General features: G+C 37.3%; 1 protein-coding gene across 1 annotated transcript in view; it reads right to left on the bottom strand.

Annotated features, from left to right (window-relative positions):
- The window catches only part of CSTPP1 (centriolar satellite-associated tubulin polyglutamylase complex regulator 1), an 85,365-nt gene that overhangs the window by 26,906 nt on the left and 41,729 nt on the right, over positions 1-16,730 (bottom strand). The gene's annotated exons all lie outside the window — the stretch shown is intronic.

The raw sequence follows: 16,730 nt of genomic DNA, 5'->3' as shown, positions 1-16,730 counted from the left end.
GGACTGTTCTGCAAAGTATTTTTATACAGCTTCTCCACAAACTATGGAGTATAATAGTTTGCACCCAAGCACCCAGATTGCCGGCTACTCTTCTCCAACTTTCTTTCACAAATCATAATCCTGAAGAAAACAGTGTGACAGGAAAGGAGAATGTTGTTTATGAGTTGATAGTTAAAGCCTTTGTTCATAAAAATACATTTTGCAGTATTTGGACATATGTTTGGGTAATGTGTTTCACTCTTCTGTAAAATGTTCTCAAATAGTCTGGTATCGAGCCTGTTTTACGAGTTGAAAAACCTAAGAAGAAAATGAACCTCAAACGAAACAAACCAATAACAGCACTGGCTGGAGGAATGTAATCTGGTTACACGACAAGACTGAAGAAGTCATCATTAGTTATCTAGGAGGGAATGCAGCGGAGCATGTAAGCTCCACAGAGAATGTTTGGAGCCCATTACAATATCAATGAGCTAGATTAATGATTATAAATGACTACTACTACAAAACTTGTCTGAATGCAGGGCAGACTGAATGCACAAAGAGAAACTTGAAACAAGTGATCCAACAAACTACCCCTTTTAAGAGTATGTTTTTTGGCTATGGTTCTGTAACCTCACTCTTGATTTTAACTCTTACAATACTCCAATGAGTAAGGTGTCCCAAAAAATAAAAGAGAGTGAGTGAGAAGGAAATAAATTAGTTTTCTCTGTATTATCCTCAAAGAAAAACATTTTAAAATACGAATTTAACACAGACATTCGTTTAAAAGAATGTAACAATTGGCTGGTGTTCTTAAAACTTCAGCCCAGCAGGTTTTAAACTCTTCAGATGTTCATTAATCCTCAAAAATTCTCATGAATATCACGCACCTTTGTCAAAGTTTAATTTAACACCACATATTTTACAGGTTTATACAGTTCAATGGACTGTCTACCATGAACCATGAGCTAAGAATATTCTGCTGGACAAAGTTTCATGTAAATGCCCTAAATCCTCCAGCATTATGCCCTAACACTGTTGGCATGCATATATTATGGTAATCAAGGAAGTGTAAGAAACCAGACAAAAGAGCGCCTCTTGTTGTGGAAAGAAAAAGGACACTTTCTTGTTGCTGCAGAGGGCTCTCTAGAGAAAACAATGACAATCTACTGGAGTACAAATGTGGAGATGAATCCATATTGTAATCCTTGCTTGTAGAAACTGAAAATAGATGTTTATAGAGTTCAGTTGTTGAATCTTTTTCAACCTCTCAATGAGGTTAGTATCTTCAGTTGACACTGTGAGAATCTTCATGGGAGAAGGGATAAAAAGGATTATCACTTAACTGATTAGTGGTGGGATGATAACTTAGCAATGCAACCAAATGACTGCCACCAGATATAAAAGTGAATTATCTTAAAGAAAAAAGCATGATTCATGTTCTGTGGAAACTTCTGTATAGAAGGATCCTGTTACACAGACTACTCAGAAAAGAATGTAAAGAAGAAAAGAACAAAACCTCTAAGAGATGCAGGACTGTCCCTAGCAGAAATAAAGGCAGTAGGAAACCTAACACCCGAACAGAGTTACGGTTATCTGACTGACTAACAACCCATTTAATGACAGCAGTGAGATGGGCCCTCCACAGTGAGTAACACGGTCTTAATCTTTACTAGCAATGAGGGACTCCGTAACGTTGTAACACAGGGTACATAACTATACCCTTTGTGGTTTCACTCTTACATTTTTTCTTCTCCTGTGCAACAATATCCTGTCTGTTCAGCAGAAAACATCACGGAAATGCAAGTATGATAAATCTTCAGAGTAGAAGTCAAGATAAAAGCTGCTCTTTAAGCATCTCCAGCCATTAAAGACTTCCAAAACACATGTTCTTTTTATTTGCTGCAACATTTGCCCTTCTTTTCCCATCCATTGGTAAGACTTACGGACCAAGTCTGAAAGTCAGATGGTGCAAATCATACAGTAACATAGTTTTAAGAAGTACTTAAACGTAATATATTTCAGCATATGTTCTTGACGTAAAGGAAATGTGCTGAATCTTTGAAAGAGCTTAAAAGCTGGGGTCTTATTTGCTTGATGCAATTTATAAATGTTCCTTAATGCTGCCCTTTTGGAAAAAAATTGCTTCCTGGTGTTTCTGGCAGAAGTGTATCTAAACACATACTACATCAGATGTAGCTGATTTTAGTATCTATGTGCAGTGGATGGTAAAACAACATGCTACATAAATGCTTTAGTTCATTTTCCTCTCACTTCCATGTGAAGTGAGCAAGGCAGCATTCATTCTTCCAATTGTCTTTCACAAAAGTAATCTACTGTCTGGATCTGCTTCCAGCTTCACTGCTGAAGGTCCCCATTCATATGCAGCACTGAGGACTCTGAAACTAGTAGTGCTAACTCTAAGAGCTTCAAGATCAAATACAATTATTAACATATAGTGGATTCTAAAGGAAAGGAGAAAATACTGCACCATCAAAAAAGCTCTGAGATGTTCAGCAGACAAATATAAATGAAGAGAAATAGCTCCTCAATTGTTAGAAAAAGACAGAAGTGACTCTCTGGAGTTGAGAACCTGGGTCCATGTGCCAGAACAAGAATTTACTTTCTAGTTCCTGGAACCAGAAACTGTTAGGAGGAACAGGGGCCTTGAGGATCTATCCTTGTGGGCAACAGACAGAATGCTGAAGTTCAAAGTTTCCAAATTACCTGCACTAGATGGGATATGTTTGGAAAATCACTTTACACGACATGCTTGTCAAAGGGGAAAACAAATCTATTTACTTTTCTTCTTTCATTTAGGAGGATGTTTTCTGGGGTTTGGTAATGAACAAACAGATGAGAGCTGCAAAGGGAAATAGACTGAAAGCCTTTATGGGTACATCTCATTTTCACTTACAGCTCTGTATACACAGCTGTGACCAGAACAGCCTTTGCTGAGTGAAGGACACACAGTTCTGCATCCTCTGCCACACCACATGGAAGATCATCATTACTTACTGCTTGGCAGTTAAAGTCTGAAATATCAAACCAGTGAACTATTTAGGAATTTAATGAGCTTTTCTTGTGTTTTCATTTTCCTTTTGAACTGCTGTCTGCATCACTCTAAAGTCTTTCCATGAATACACTGTAAATTTGAAAGCTTTTTGATGCTAGACAGATTAGACACCAATTTCAAAGTCTGAGTGAAAATGTTAACTACTCTAGATGTTAAAAGGAAGCAAAGAAATTTTCTTTTTATTATACCTATTGGGAAACAATAAAAAAAATATACAACTACTAGAAACCTGTGGCATAGCAGGAATGTGTGAAGATGTATGGTTTGTGCCTGAAATAAATTGTCTTCATATACTGAAGAGGAATAAGGACACGGAAGTTTTGACTAGATAAAAGTCATTCTCTGTAAAACAAATAGGTATCATTTAACTTTGGCTTTCTAGTATAAAATTACTTATTTATGAAACCAGCACTTTAATTTTTTTAAGTAGGAATACTGCTGGTCAGTGTCACAAGTAATATTAAACGACAATGATATGTTAGTATACGGACATATCTGCCTCAATATGACCAAAGGTATAGTAGAAAAAAAGGATTGAATGCAGGGCTGAAATTAATGCAAGCAAAACATTATCTAAAATTATTAAGGAGAAAAATAAAAATATTTATGATTTTCTCAAAAAAGTGTCAATGTTCAGCTGAGTCACAGATCTGTCATAGGGCGAATGATATGTAGCTGTGCCATAGGAAATCTGGGATTCAGTTACAACTCCTCTCCCACTTGGGGATACAGAAGGATACAGTAATCTATTAATCATATTCAGCCCACTTCACAACGGCCACACAGTAGATATGTAACATTACAAATAGAGATACATAATTATTTTATGAACTTAGTAAACTTGGCCTGCAAGTATAATGAGGACAAAAAATACAGATATGAATGTACTATCTAGAGAACTGAAGTGTTATGAAAAGACTAGAAGTTTATACAATACTCAGAAAATCTGGGACAGCGGGTAGAAGATACTAGGGCATTACCAGGTTAGAGGTAGAAAAGATATCACTACTCGCATATGATGAGATTGAAAACAAAACAACAAAAAAACAAAAGTAAAGTGCCAACACTCCCTTTTCCTCAAAACGAGTTAAGATCCCTCATAGAAAGATGGTTACTTGTCGGGGAAAACCCAACCACTCAACCTATGATACACAGGCAAGCTGACAGAGAGAAGGGAAATAAAGGAGTGTCTGGAGGAACTCTGCATAAACCTCAGGAAGAAGATGATGGTATACCTTGTAAGTAAGTCTATAAGTAAAAATTTTATTTAAATGCTTTTTCATCTAGGAAGACTTGGAGAGCCTACTCCTAGCACTTGCATCTCAGAGAGAATGAAAGAACTGGATCTAAACTTCTATCAGACCCAACAAGATGGTTCTAACTAGGGAAAAGGGACTGCAAAATCAGCACCAGGTAGGCAATGAGAAAATCATATTATTCCATCCTGTATCAGGTCTCAGAAGTAGAAAGATGCACACTATCATACAAGGGAAGTTCAACGGTTCAGCCAGTCTGATTAACTGTGACGCTGTTTACTGCACACCGTGCACCAGGCAGCTCTGTGCACGGCACACAAGAGGCAGGGGTCTTTCCATTTCTTAAGAGAATGAATTGCAGGGCTGGATGTGCAGTTTCACCTTGCTCCCTCTGAATGCTAACTAGAGCTGAAGTAGATCCCACAAGGCAAAGCAATTTATTTTATTTATTTACACAGGACAAGCACAATTTAGCCTCTTCTTTGAAATTAACCTCCCTTCCCTGAACTTTTCCCCGAACTTTTCACTCTCAAAGCAGAAGACCTTGGATCTCTTCTGTCACAAAATGCCAAAGGAGTTAGAGTATCTAATGTAATAGGAGGACCAGAGGTCTCTGAATGGGCTATTGCCCATTCAGTAGAGAACAGTACAGAACATTCGTAGGGGACAATTATGCATTTAGTCTGCTACCCAGCACTAGCTAGGTCCTTCAGTTATGGGTCCAGTCACAAAATAATGTTGAATATTTTCCTCATTAATTTGGCCGGGTGGATTATCACTGAAAGGCTAATTGTGCGTTATTGCTAAGTGAATGGATGAGAAACTATACAATAAATGAACAGAATCCCAATGAGGAGTTCTGAGAGCACTGTGAAGCAGTTACTAGAGTTCTAAACAAAACCTCCCTTTATTAAACTGGTGAATATTTAAATTTTTTATAAATATAAGGACATACGTGTTTCTATTTTTAGGGTTCCTCTCTCCTGTTCCAAAGCAGATCATTAAAGCATCTAGTGAAACTAGAGCCCAACATCAGCTGTATAGGGGGAAAGTCTTTAAGTGACAGTATATGATATTGCATTTAACCACACTCCTGTGCCAGTCTGCATAATGAGTGGGGGATGAAAAGCAACCGTTTTTCTTCATGTACGGCTCAGTAAGGACAGTTCCAAGCCTGCCACACAAAACTTCTTTAATAATGCAATTCAGTGCCTTTGATTTGAGGAACACGCAAAAGAATAAACAACCTATTAATCTAAATTTTCTACTTTGCCTGAAAGTACAAAGCGGTAATGAACAAACCTCTTGGCTACATTAAGGGTACTGAAATGCAAAACTGCTTCTTTTCTCACCCTACAGTTACTCAGGAAAAAGGAGAGAGGAGAAGAGGGAAGGGAGAGAACAGGCAAGGGAGGCAGAAAAGATTTTAATATAAATTGCTCAGTCAAAACAGAGGGTACAAAGAATTCTGAACAAGGCTTTCAAGTATTGCCACACGAAGGCACTTTAATATAAGTGGATATGCTCAGAAGATGAGTGTAAGAGATAGCATTAGTTAGTAAAGAGTAAGAATCCTCAGGCTAATCAGCTCTCAAGTGGGCTGGTACTGTCAAGACTGAAGGAACCAGTGGCAGAAGTTTGATTAATGCTTTCAGTGGTTTTGTTTGTTTTGGGAAGCTTCAATGCGAAATACAGGTGAACATCTAGATTAATGTTAAGTCTCCTGACTGTCTGCAGTGGTGTGCTTTGCTCTGTTATTCTAATGTACCTGCAGTCAGCAGAGGTGCTTTCATATCCATCTACTAATTTTAACATCTGAAACTGCGTCATTCTCGAAGCCTGGCTCAGATCGAGGCTGCTGTGCCCGAGCACCAAGAGTTTGGTTGGAGGATATGTTTAAGCATTTTGGTAACTGGTTTTGGCAAACATTCTTGGTTCCCCCTACAGCCTTTTTCACAGGCTGGGAAGGCAAAGAGATATTAAAGTTACTTGTCAAAGAAACTTCATTACACTTATCCTTTAGAACCTGTGTAAAACATGCATAGTTTCAATCAAACACTACTCTGGGTCTACAGCAAATTCTAATATATGTAGGAAAGCTGGGTGCAGGGCCGGAAAGTACTCCAGCAGATAAATGAGCTTACTTCACTGGCTGTAATATAAGTGGGCTTTGGGAAAAACAAGAAAAATGTTCTGACTGTTTGGGGATGAGCAGATAAACAAACAAAGAGGGCAGGACTGATAGCACAGAGGATTTCACAAGTATCTGTGGCTTAAACATCTATAGTAAGTTATACTTTATTGAAAATCCAATTAAAGTCTCTGAATATCTTCAACCAGGGTGTTTTTGATAAAATGTTGTTTGAGCCAGTATACTGGTTATCTTTCTGCTTTGGCTCCCACTCTTCAGCATGCAGTAAAAACCAGACAAGACAAATTTAGCAAGGTGTTGACAGCTCACGCTACAGTTGTAAACAAGAGATCTGAGGTTATATATTATTCTCCAAGGAACAGAGGTTTTAAGGTGGTAAGAGGAAGTTTGGCCTGCTAGGCTCATTTTATCATGACCAAGAAAAGCTGCAGTACAAATACATATTTCAGACTGGGTCATCTACAGAAGGCCATAGTCCTGCTCTCCTCCCTGCCTTTCATTCCTATCCTCTCCATTATGCCAGCACAGCTGTTTATACAGCCCCATTGTGAATGGGACAGGAAGCTGATTAAACTGAAAAATAACCTCTTTTTTTTCAGATTATTTTTCATCTGGATCAACTCTGTGCTCTCTTCACCACTCAGCCAGCTGTGCCAGCAACAAGAAAAGGAAAGAAATTACTAGCAGAGAGGAGGCCAGGACTACTCCTTCCCTCAGCTGTGCCAACCTAAAGGTGCTTATCTAACCACATACTCAGTTGTCTTCCTTGGAAAGAGGCCATTTCCCTGCAAGCTACACTGTAGAAAAACCGAGCCCAGGATTCCCAGTAAAAGTCTCCTCCTATTTCTCAAAACATCTGAAAGCAATGCATCATCCTCCTCAGAACAGAATCCACACAACATCCTCAGCTCCATAGCAAACAGGTCAGAGCGGCAGACAGTATTTCAAGGCCCCAGATGATAGTAACTGTCATTAGAAAAAGCAATCGAAATCCAAAATATTCCAAGTAAAACAAAGTAATCACTAGTGAAAAAGCAGGAAATTAATCTCTTAAGAGAGTACATTTAACTATCTCCTGCATCACGCAATTCTAAATCATTATGGAAATAGCTTATGGTTATTATAGCTAGAGAATTACAGGGATAAATCATTCTGAATTTATCTACTAAAGAATCTCTTACAAAAGTAAAATCTCGTACTACAGTTAGTGAACAAGTGCCAGATGCTTCCAATTATATGCTCCACTATATCCTTTAGTAGCTGCCATTTGAAGGAATTTAGGGTCATCTTAATTAAGCACAAACGAAACCTTAACCAGTCACTTCAGAACTCAGCAATGGTCTCAGCCTCTGTTTTGTAGCATTCAGAGGTTGAATTTTAGAGTTTTATTAAAGATAGGAACATCCCTTGCTCTGGGCTAAAAAGTCATTATATGCAGCTAGTCCCACCCTGCCTCTCCTGCGCGTTTGTGTTCAACTTGGAAAGGTGCGTCTCCTTCAAAAGTGCCATGACTGCCTTGAGGTTTTCCAGGTGAGTCAATTTTCTTTCCTGGTAATGGCACTGCTTATCCTTTTGAAGTTTTGTTCGTTTTTTTTTTCCCCCTTTTTTTAAAGAGTTACTCATGATTATCAGGTGGTTGAAAGTGTGATAATTAATTTTAAAATTACCAGATTAGACTTTTCTGTATAGAACAGATTATTAATAGCTGAAGAGTTATAAAATTCTGAAAATCCACCCACACTTTGATTGACATGCCAACATAAGGCACATTTTGCCCTTACTGTCAGTTTCTATTGCTGTTTAGAAGATTTATTATTCAACTTTATGAGTAGCAAACAGTGTTACAACAAACTGCTCTAACTTGAGTAAACTGAAAGGCCTACTTTTGGAGCTCCACATTGTAACCACATTTACTTTTCCACCCAACAAAGTAGAATAAAGGTGAGCAGGGATTAATTCGTTCGTAGGTAATAACCTTTTAAAAATGTTTCTTTGAGTACAGTGATATACAGCATTGCCTAAACATTGTAATTCTACTCTTGTGTTCCAGTTTCACATTTCAAACTGAAAATTTTTCCTTGTTTATATCTTCATATGTTTTGGAAATCATGCAAAGAATATAACACAGTTTTTTGTCCAAACTGCTACCTAATTCTGTGCACAGTTTGTAAGATGCACAAAGAAGAATTCCTTGTTTTGGAATTAGCTTAGCTCATGGGATAGGATGGCAGGTGGTATTAAATAATTAATTCAGTTGTGTGAGATATTGTTTATCTCAGAAAACAAGAAAAGGTAATTTAAAAGCATGACAATAATGCAGCGTTATATTTGTATGGCTAAGCACTATAAATGTCAAAAAATGCTGAAATTAGGATGTGCAGTCAACCTTGTCTAATCAAGTCTGTAAAAGTTATATCACCACATCATTATGCAAATAGTATTCTTAAGCATTATAAAAATCACATCTTTCCTGCAGTTTCTTGATAATTTTTTATCCTTCTTGCATAATTCATACAAATTTCATTGTCAAAGCAGTCCCAAACATCTTGATTGATAGTTTTTTTTTTTTTACAACACTTGGATGGAATGCCTTACATATTTTCCTTTCCAGAAGGTGCACAGACTACCCAAGATGAAATTCAGGGCATAGGAGAGAAAAGTACAAAACATCTAAGTTCTCCATCAAAACACTGACAGTATTTTAACTACATCTCTGATACACTTCAGTTGGAATATATCACGTAAAACTGATGTACTACGTAGATGACATAGATGTCCTTCATGGACTCTCAAGTGGTATAAAAATAAATAATACAATGGAAAAAAGGGTCTGCTGACTGCAATTAATGTAAGCTGGAAGCCAAGATTTTGTAGAAAATTGGAAAGAAAGAAAAAAAAGAAACATGCAAAAATTAGGAGACAAAAATAGTCAACAATAACAACATGTACATCAAGAGAAAATCCTAGAAATAGTCTTCTGAGGTTTTGCTCCAGGGAGCAAAAACAAAAGCAATTTTTGAAGAAAGGATGTACTGTATATAATACAATACATATCATCCTTGCTCTTCCACATGATGGAAAATATTTTTCATTTCAGTGATAATTTAGGGGAAAATATCAGTAGTGGTATTTAAAATAATAAAAAAATCAAAAATAGGTCTTCATAATTTCTGTCAGAATTTTGAAGAGAGTTGGCTGAGAAGTTCTCAGCACTACTAAGAATTGATTTTCAAAGTCTGAAACATCCGGGAAATTTTGTAGCACTACAGGAAAGCTAAAGTTGTGTTAACAAAAAATAAAAAAGAAAGAAAGAAAGAAAGAAAAATAAGTAAGAACAGGGGCTAACTCTGACTGCATTGGCTACTCAACAGGAGCATGCAGTTATACCAACTAGTACTAGCATGGCATAGGAATAGGAGCTACCATCCCCCCATCACCAATTGAGGTGACCTAGATATTTGTACCATGGACAGCTTGACAGTAGTCCCTGGCAAAATATTCAAACAGACAATACTGGACTTCATCAGTTAATTATCAATAACCATGCAAAAAAAAATCTTGATGAATTAAGCTGTCTTTTCAAATAGGAACAAAGGTCTATATATTAAAAGGGGCCAACAATTAGGCTTTGAAAGATACTGCACTTTATACTCAGCAATATTTTGATTATAAAATTAGAAAGATACAAAACAGCCAAACACATCAACAGAATAACTGCTACATCTCAGAATGAGCATGGACAATCACCACTTACAAGATGTGTTATTTCTGGGTTCCTGAAACTTTTTTTTTTAATTAATGGCCTGGAATAGAACAAAAATTAATGTTATCATTTGTGAACCATATAGGAACTCAGGAAACATTAAAAGGATTAGAAGATTAGCAATATAGGAAAATGCTGTTCACTAAGTTTGCTTACATCCAGCTTATACTACCATCATACATGAAGCAATACATCTAGAAACAAAGAATGCAGGGGCTCCACTGGGTAAACAGTTTCTTGGACAACAACTGGCAAGTAAGCTAAACACAAATGCTCAGAATAATGTGATCAAGAGGATAACATGGTCCTCAGATGAGTAAACACAGCAATGTCAAGTAAAAAGGCTGTAGTACCAGTGGCTGACTGGTCTGAAATGCCCACAATCCAGAAATCAGAATTGGAAAGCAGTCAGAAGAGCCTGCAGAAATGATCACATGCTTGCAAAATATGCATTACAGAGAGAGACTCAAGGTGATATTTTACTTGGCTTATGGAAAAGAATGGTAACAAAATGACTTTGACATATTATGCAAATATTTAAATGCACTTAATTTTTGCAAGCTTTTTAAAAATATTTTTATTGTATTTTTAAGGTGAAGATAATCAGTCACTGTTAAAGACTGACACGTGCTGAGATTGTAGTAGAGTGTTCAGAATTCTGATTTTACTAGTCCTTAATGATCAAAGTCAAGTAAATATTAGGAATTTATGACTTCTTACAAAACAAAAATTATCAGTTAAATCACGGGCAACCTCGCACCTCTGTTAGGACACATCTTTTTTCTTATCTGGACCTTCTCCTACCACAGTCAGTCTTTCCGGGCAGCAGCTCTAGGGAACACGTGCAGCCTCTGCGCCTGCTGCATGTGTACAGACCACTACACACTGGTCAGGCTTCCTGCCCGTGTGTTAAAGCATGTACAAGCACAGCAGGAAGAAGGTGTCTGGGAACAGGCCACTTCCAGCAGGCCGCCCTCCCATGACAACTTGGTACTCCATGGGGACTGGGCTGCCGGCCAGCCTAATTGCTCTGGCAGCACCAGCGGCCGGCCGCTTCCTGCTGCTATTTTTCCCAGGGGCCCTTCGGCCCCTTCAGCGTCACATGACTTAATCAAAACTGAATACCCTTCTGGAAGATATGCAAATTATTTTTCAGTCAGACAAGTGTTTTGGCTCAATACTGGTGTTACTAAGTGAAGTTTAATGATGTGCTATACAGGTCAGACTACGTGGCCTAATGATACTTTCTGGCTATAAACTCTACAAGTGTATTACTCTCTAAAGGAAGTTTTAAACCAAAATATTAATATATTGAATGATATTATCTAATCACACTAGGTCAAGTATCAGTACACACCAATATGACCTGCACTTTAAGGCCAGATTTGTCAACCCTGGAATTTTTGCGTTCAGAAACTGCTAGCCAGTTTGAGCTTGGCCATGGCTCCACAATACGGCTGGCTGCCACAGTACCGCATACCGCATCCCACCTCTGGTCTGACCTTGCGCTGAGGCATTTCAGTGCGCTATGCTGGCAGAAAGCAAGTGCTGAACAGTTTTCTGCCAGTTTAACCTGCTGAAACAGATCAGCACGAGATCAGACAAGTATTGGAGCTGGCATAAGAAGGACGTGAGAAGGCGGTATCTCACTAGCCAGCAATTAGATCAGGTTATGCTGACACAGAACTACAGCTTTAATTAAGGCATTAGTAAACTCTCAGATACACTCAAATTAGACAACAGCTTCAGTTTATGATTTACCCTAGGTATCTGCACAGAATAGGTTTCTACTCCCTGTGTTTATCCTTTACCACAGAAGCTGTATCACTACTCTACCTTTCCCCTTGGTATTGAGCTGAAGTTTTTTCTTTGTAAATTGGAATAAATTGTGAATGCTGCATAGAACTGTAGTCTGTTTTTCCCTCCAAAACCACTTTAAAAACATTTTCATGTGGGGAAAATAAGTGGAATTATGTTGTGTTTAAGGTAAAAGAGGTACAAGCTCTAAAAGAACAGGTTTCAATTTGCAGTGCTCCATCTTGTTTGGGTAACCCATTCCCACTGCATAGTGTAACATCAGTCTTGTACACTTTATTTATTTATATTAATGATAAAATGAGATATCATAAATACATCAGAAATGAGAGCACATAATCTAGATTAATCTGGACAACTCTAAAGAACATGCATGCACGCTTTCTTGGTTCTCTTTCATCTGTTAAAATCAACCCAATAAACCAAGCACTGCAGAGGAAATACTAAGACCAAAACAGTATCAGTCATTCTATTCACCATAAGGCTTCTGGAATAAAGTGACAAGCATTTCACTGGACCCAGGGTTCTTTCTAACCTTATCCACCTTATCCAGCCAGCTGCACGTCCTTGTATGCATTACTAGAATTAATGCTACACATAACTCCACATAATTTGATGTTTGCTTACAACTATTCTCCTCACATGCTAATGAGTGACACTAGCTCTTCAGAGAGAGGGAGAATTTGCTTTTCTTGCCAACATACCCTTGGCAGACTCTGCCCTTGAAACAGAAGATTTCAGGGAGGGACTGAAGCCAAGGAGAGGGAATGCAAGGGAGGATAGTGTGATGTGAAAAGAATGCCTGCAATTTTACAAGAAGGACCCAGCTGCCAGCTATTCAGATGTTGTTTCAACTCACACACAGATATTAAGTTATTCCTTCAATAAGAGGTATACACTTTGATACACAACTGCCAGAAAATGCTAGGGAATAGACACTCCCCTGTGCTCCAGCCTGCTCATGTATTTATAATTGAAAGTGGCTGCATCAAAAAATAATGCAATATACCCTGATTACCCCCACCCTCCACCCCAAAACAAGGAAAATACCTCCACTGCAACACTTTCATCTGCATGCTAGACAAAGCCTACATAGTTAATATACTTACAGGGCAGCTTCTTCAAACGGACTGTCACTCAGGTAGAAACATGCTGAGACTGGGACTTTGCTTCTCAACAAGCAAAAACTTAAAATCTTTTAGAATTCTAAAACTTCTTCAAAAGCAACGAAGGCGTGTGCCTCCCATTTGTTGTCTTCCAAGCTCCTGTCAATCCTGGATGGTGTTTTAGGCCCTTTTCAAACCACCTGGCACTATCTAGAAGCAAGGGATTGTAAACCGTTTCTCTATCAGAATGTATCTGTTCAGCACGTGCACAGACAACCTTTGTATGCAACAAAGCACATACAAAATTGAGTTTAAAAACAATTAAACTGTCCGTAAGTCCTAATTGTCCCTAGACTTTTCTTAGCATTCACATACGAAAGTCACACCCTAAAATAATAAAAAAGAAGAGAATCAAAAGATTTCTTAGAGAAGTAACCTTCACATCAGGCCAAAACTGAAGAGTATGCTATCCCTGCAGGACCTCTCCTGTTCACTATCATGCCTGAAAATAGTAACTTAGTTACACATGCACAGACAATAAAACAAACCAGGCAACAAATCTGAAAGTTGTTAAGCTTTTAAAGAGACTAACACTGGTGGCCTCTGACGTGGTTCAGCCCAAATTAGATTTTGCAGAAAAATCATCCAGTTGGTCTCCAAGTCATCAAACACATCCAGTTGAGTCTGATCCACTGTCAAGACTCAAGAGAAGCACATGTATGCACTGTTCCTCTTCCAGTGGTTTTAGTAGAAATAATCTAAAATGATCATAGCTCGTTCATATTGAATGGCCACCCAAAGCTCAGCCCATAAAACGCTAAACAAGGGTTCCCTCCCACCAATTTATTAGTTTTAATTTCAGAATTGTCATTCAGATATCCATCAAAAATTATTTATCCTAGGTCAGGGAGGGGAACTACAGTCAGAATTAGTTCTAAATAACGACTATCCTGGCAAGGACAGGTGGAATATGTTGATTAAAATAATTTGATAGTATTTTTAAAGTTATCCATTAGAATGACATGTGCATTTTGTTGCTTGTTAAGGTGTATGGGTATCAGGACTATAAGAAGATAAAAAAGTTAATATAAATAATTTTTTAAAGGAGGAACAACAAAAAGCTTAGCAGAGAATTGTGAGTAACCATGTTTATAATTCTAACAAGAATAAGCTCAAACACACATAGTATTCAGTTGAACATAAGTGTACCTATTTCATTAAATAGATTTCAATTTATATACTGAGAATAGACTATCAGGATATATTTCTTTGGTCACAAATCCAATAATTTCTCACCTCCACCTGCTCCACTCTCACAGTTCACTGCTCTTTCAGTTTGCCAATTCAGTTTTTTGAGGTGCTGCATTATAAATAATGTGATCCAAGCTAAAAGCAACTTCTAAAAAAATCACTAGAGAAGCAGTGAAAGGATAGAAGGGGAACACCACACTGAGTGTATATGGCTAATTCCTCAGTTAACAAAGGAGAAATAAACTCTTGGGCAGAACAATGAAGAAGTTTACATGCCATTCCCAGTGCATCAAAGACCCAAGGATTTAAGCGAAGTGTTGCAATTCCAACTACAAGAGAGGTGAACCAATCAAAGTCTAAAGTACTTTCTGTTTGTTGTTTTCACTTACAAGTTATTCCTCCAATAATTTTCTTTGTTGCTTTTGCTTATTTGTTGGGTCTTTTTGTTGATTTTTTTTCTCTTTTTCCTTTTCTTTTTTCTTTCCCTTTTTTTTTTTTTTTTGTCCTCAAAACTATCACAGAAGGCAACTACAAGAATAATTTTTATTCAGGCCTCAAGAAGAATAACATCTAAACTTACCTTAAAGCCATTTAAAGTCCAAAGTTATTTGAGCAAGGTTTCATTACAGTATAATTAAAGTCACTCCTGGATACTTCAGTAACTTAAGAACTCAGTGCTTTGAAGCAATTTCCCTGATAATTATTTTAAATCATCTCTTCTGCAAAGATATAAGCCATTTCATTTAGATTTACTATTTTTTTGCTTGTCTCAGAGGGCTACTACAGTCTGAAAACAGTATTGCACAACAACTTCTGCATATGATTTGAGAGACGATGCTCCGATATGCTAAGTAGGTTGCAAGGAGCATGCTAGATGATTCAGTGAACTTCTTGATGATTCAATCTTCTCTACAGGTAATTACTATTATACTGATTTCAAACTGATTTGCTTTTACAATCTCATTTTCACAATTTGATTTTTTGTATTTTAAATGTTCCTCCTGTACCAATCAGAAACAGAATCATAAAAATACATACAAATTAAGTATCAGATATATTTGACTAATACCAATATTTTTAATAAATATTTATCAAAGGCTTAAACACAAAGAAAGTAAGAAAGGTGTTAAGGCAAGGCAATAAATTTGAATTATCTGGCTAAAAACAACATTCGACTTCAGGTTTGCTGAAACTATGCTAGGTCTGAAAAAGTTCAAGATGTTTGTGTATGCTATATATGACCATTTTCAGCAACCAAACCACAACAAACAGAGCCTTCACTTTTATATTTGCTCTCTGCAGGTTTGGTTAATTTTCACATTGCTCTTGAAATCCAATTCTTCTCTCTTCAAGAGGGAAGTCTTTTCTTCCCTCTTCAAGCCCTGTTTTTAATATCACTCAAAGAACTGTTAAAAGATAGAAATACTCCCACAGGAAAAAACTTCTGAGTCTGCATTGGGGGTGCTGGGAAAGAAGTGAAGGAAGGGTAATACTAAAATTTTTACATTTCAAATGCTTAAACTGTTCTCCTGTTTGTGTATTTATAGAAGAATTTAATTATTCTGCTGCAAGGAAGCTGAATGAAAGTTTACATGTGCCTCTCCCTAAAATTGTTTAACAAAAAAGTGAGAGTTTATTAAGGTCTTAATGCTGTTGAAGTTAACCATACAGATATCTAAATATTCTCAATTTTACCTTCCAGCCAAAACTTTCATATCCAAAGACTATCTAATTTAATCCAACAGGAGGAACTCCAGGTTATAAATAGGAAAACCAAGGTACCTTGTGATTAAGTGATTTGCCCAAGATACAGATTAACAGGATTAGGATTCATGAGTTGCCAGTTTCTATTTCTTTGCTTGTCCCACATTTGTTCTACCAGATTAACCACAATGAAGAAGGAGGGGAGGGAGGAAATTATTTACTTCTTCCACTTCATGTCAACAAAAAACTCCTGACACACAATTCAGTGTCAGCTATTGTCTATGGATTCATTTTTATATGCACCTAAGCCATACTTGTTATCAGAAATAATACTTGGGAGTACACAAGAACAATTTAATTTATTTGAGAACAACACAAGAACTTAGAAAAGAGAGAGAGAGTGTGTGTGTGTGTACGCGCACGTGCACGCACACACGCATGTGTAGTAATGGGAGGATGTTGAAGATACATTCTTCTGACAGGGGAAGCCAGGGTAAAAATTAACAATTTTTTTAGTACCTAAATTCCATCCTAAATAGAAATGCTTTCCCTAGTAACTGTGCTTAATTGCTGCATCTGCTAAAGATGGCAGTGTTCATTGTCTGAGAAACAGATAAATATCACTTTA

This window comes from Rhea pennata, chromosome 5, assembly GCF_028389875.1.
Source record: "Rhea pennata isolate bPtePen1 chromosome 5, bPtePen1.pri, whole genome shotgun sequence".
NCBI lineage: Eukaryota > Metazoa > Chordata > Aves > Rheiformes > Rheidae > Rhea > Rhea pennata.
This window is presented reverse-complemented; position numbering and strand designations above follow the sequence as displayed.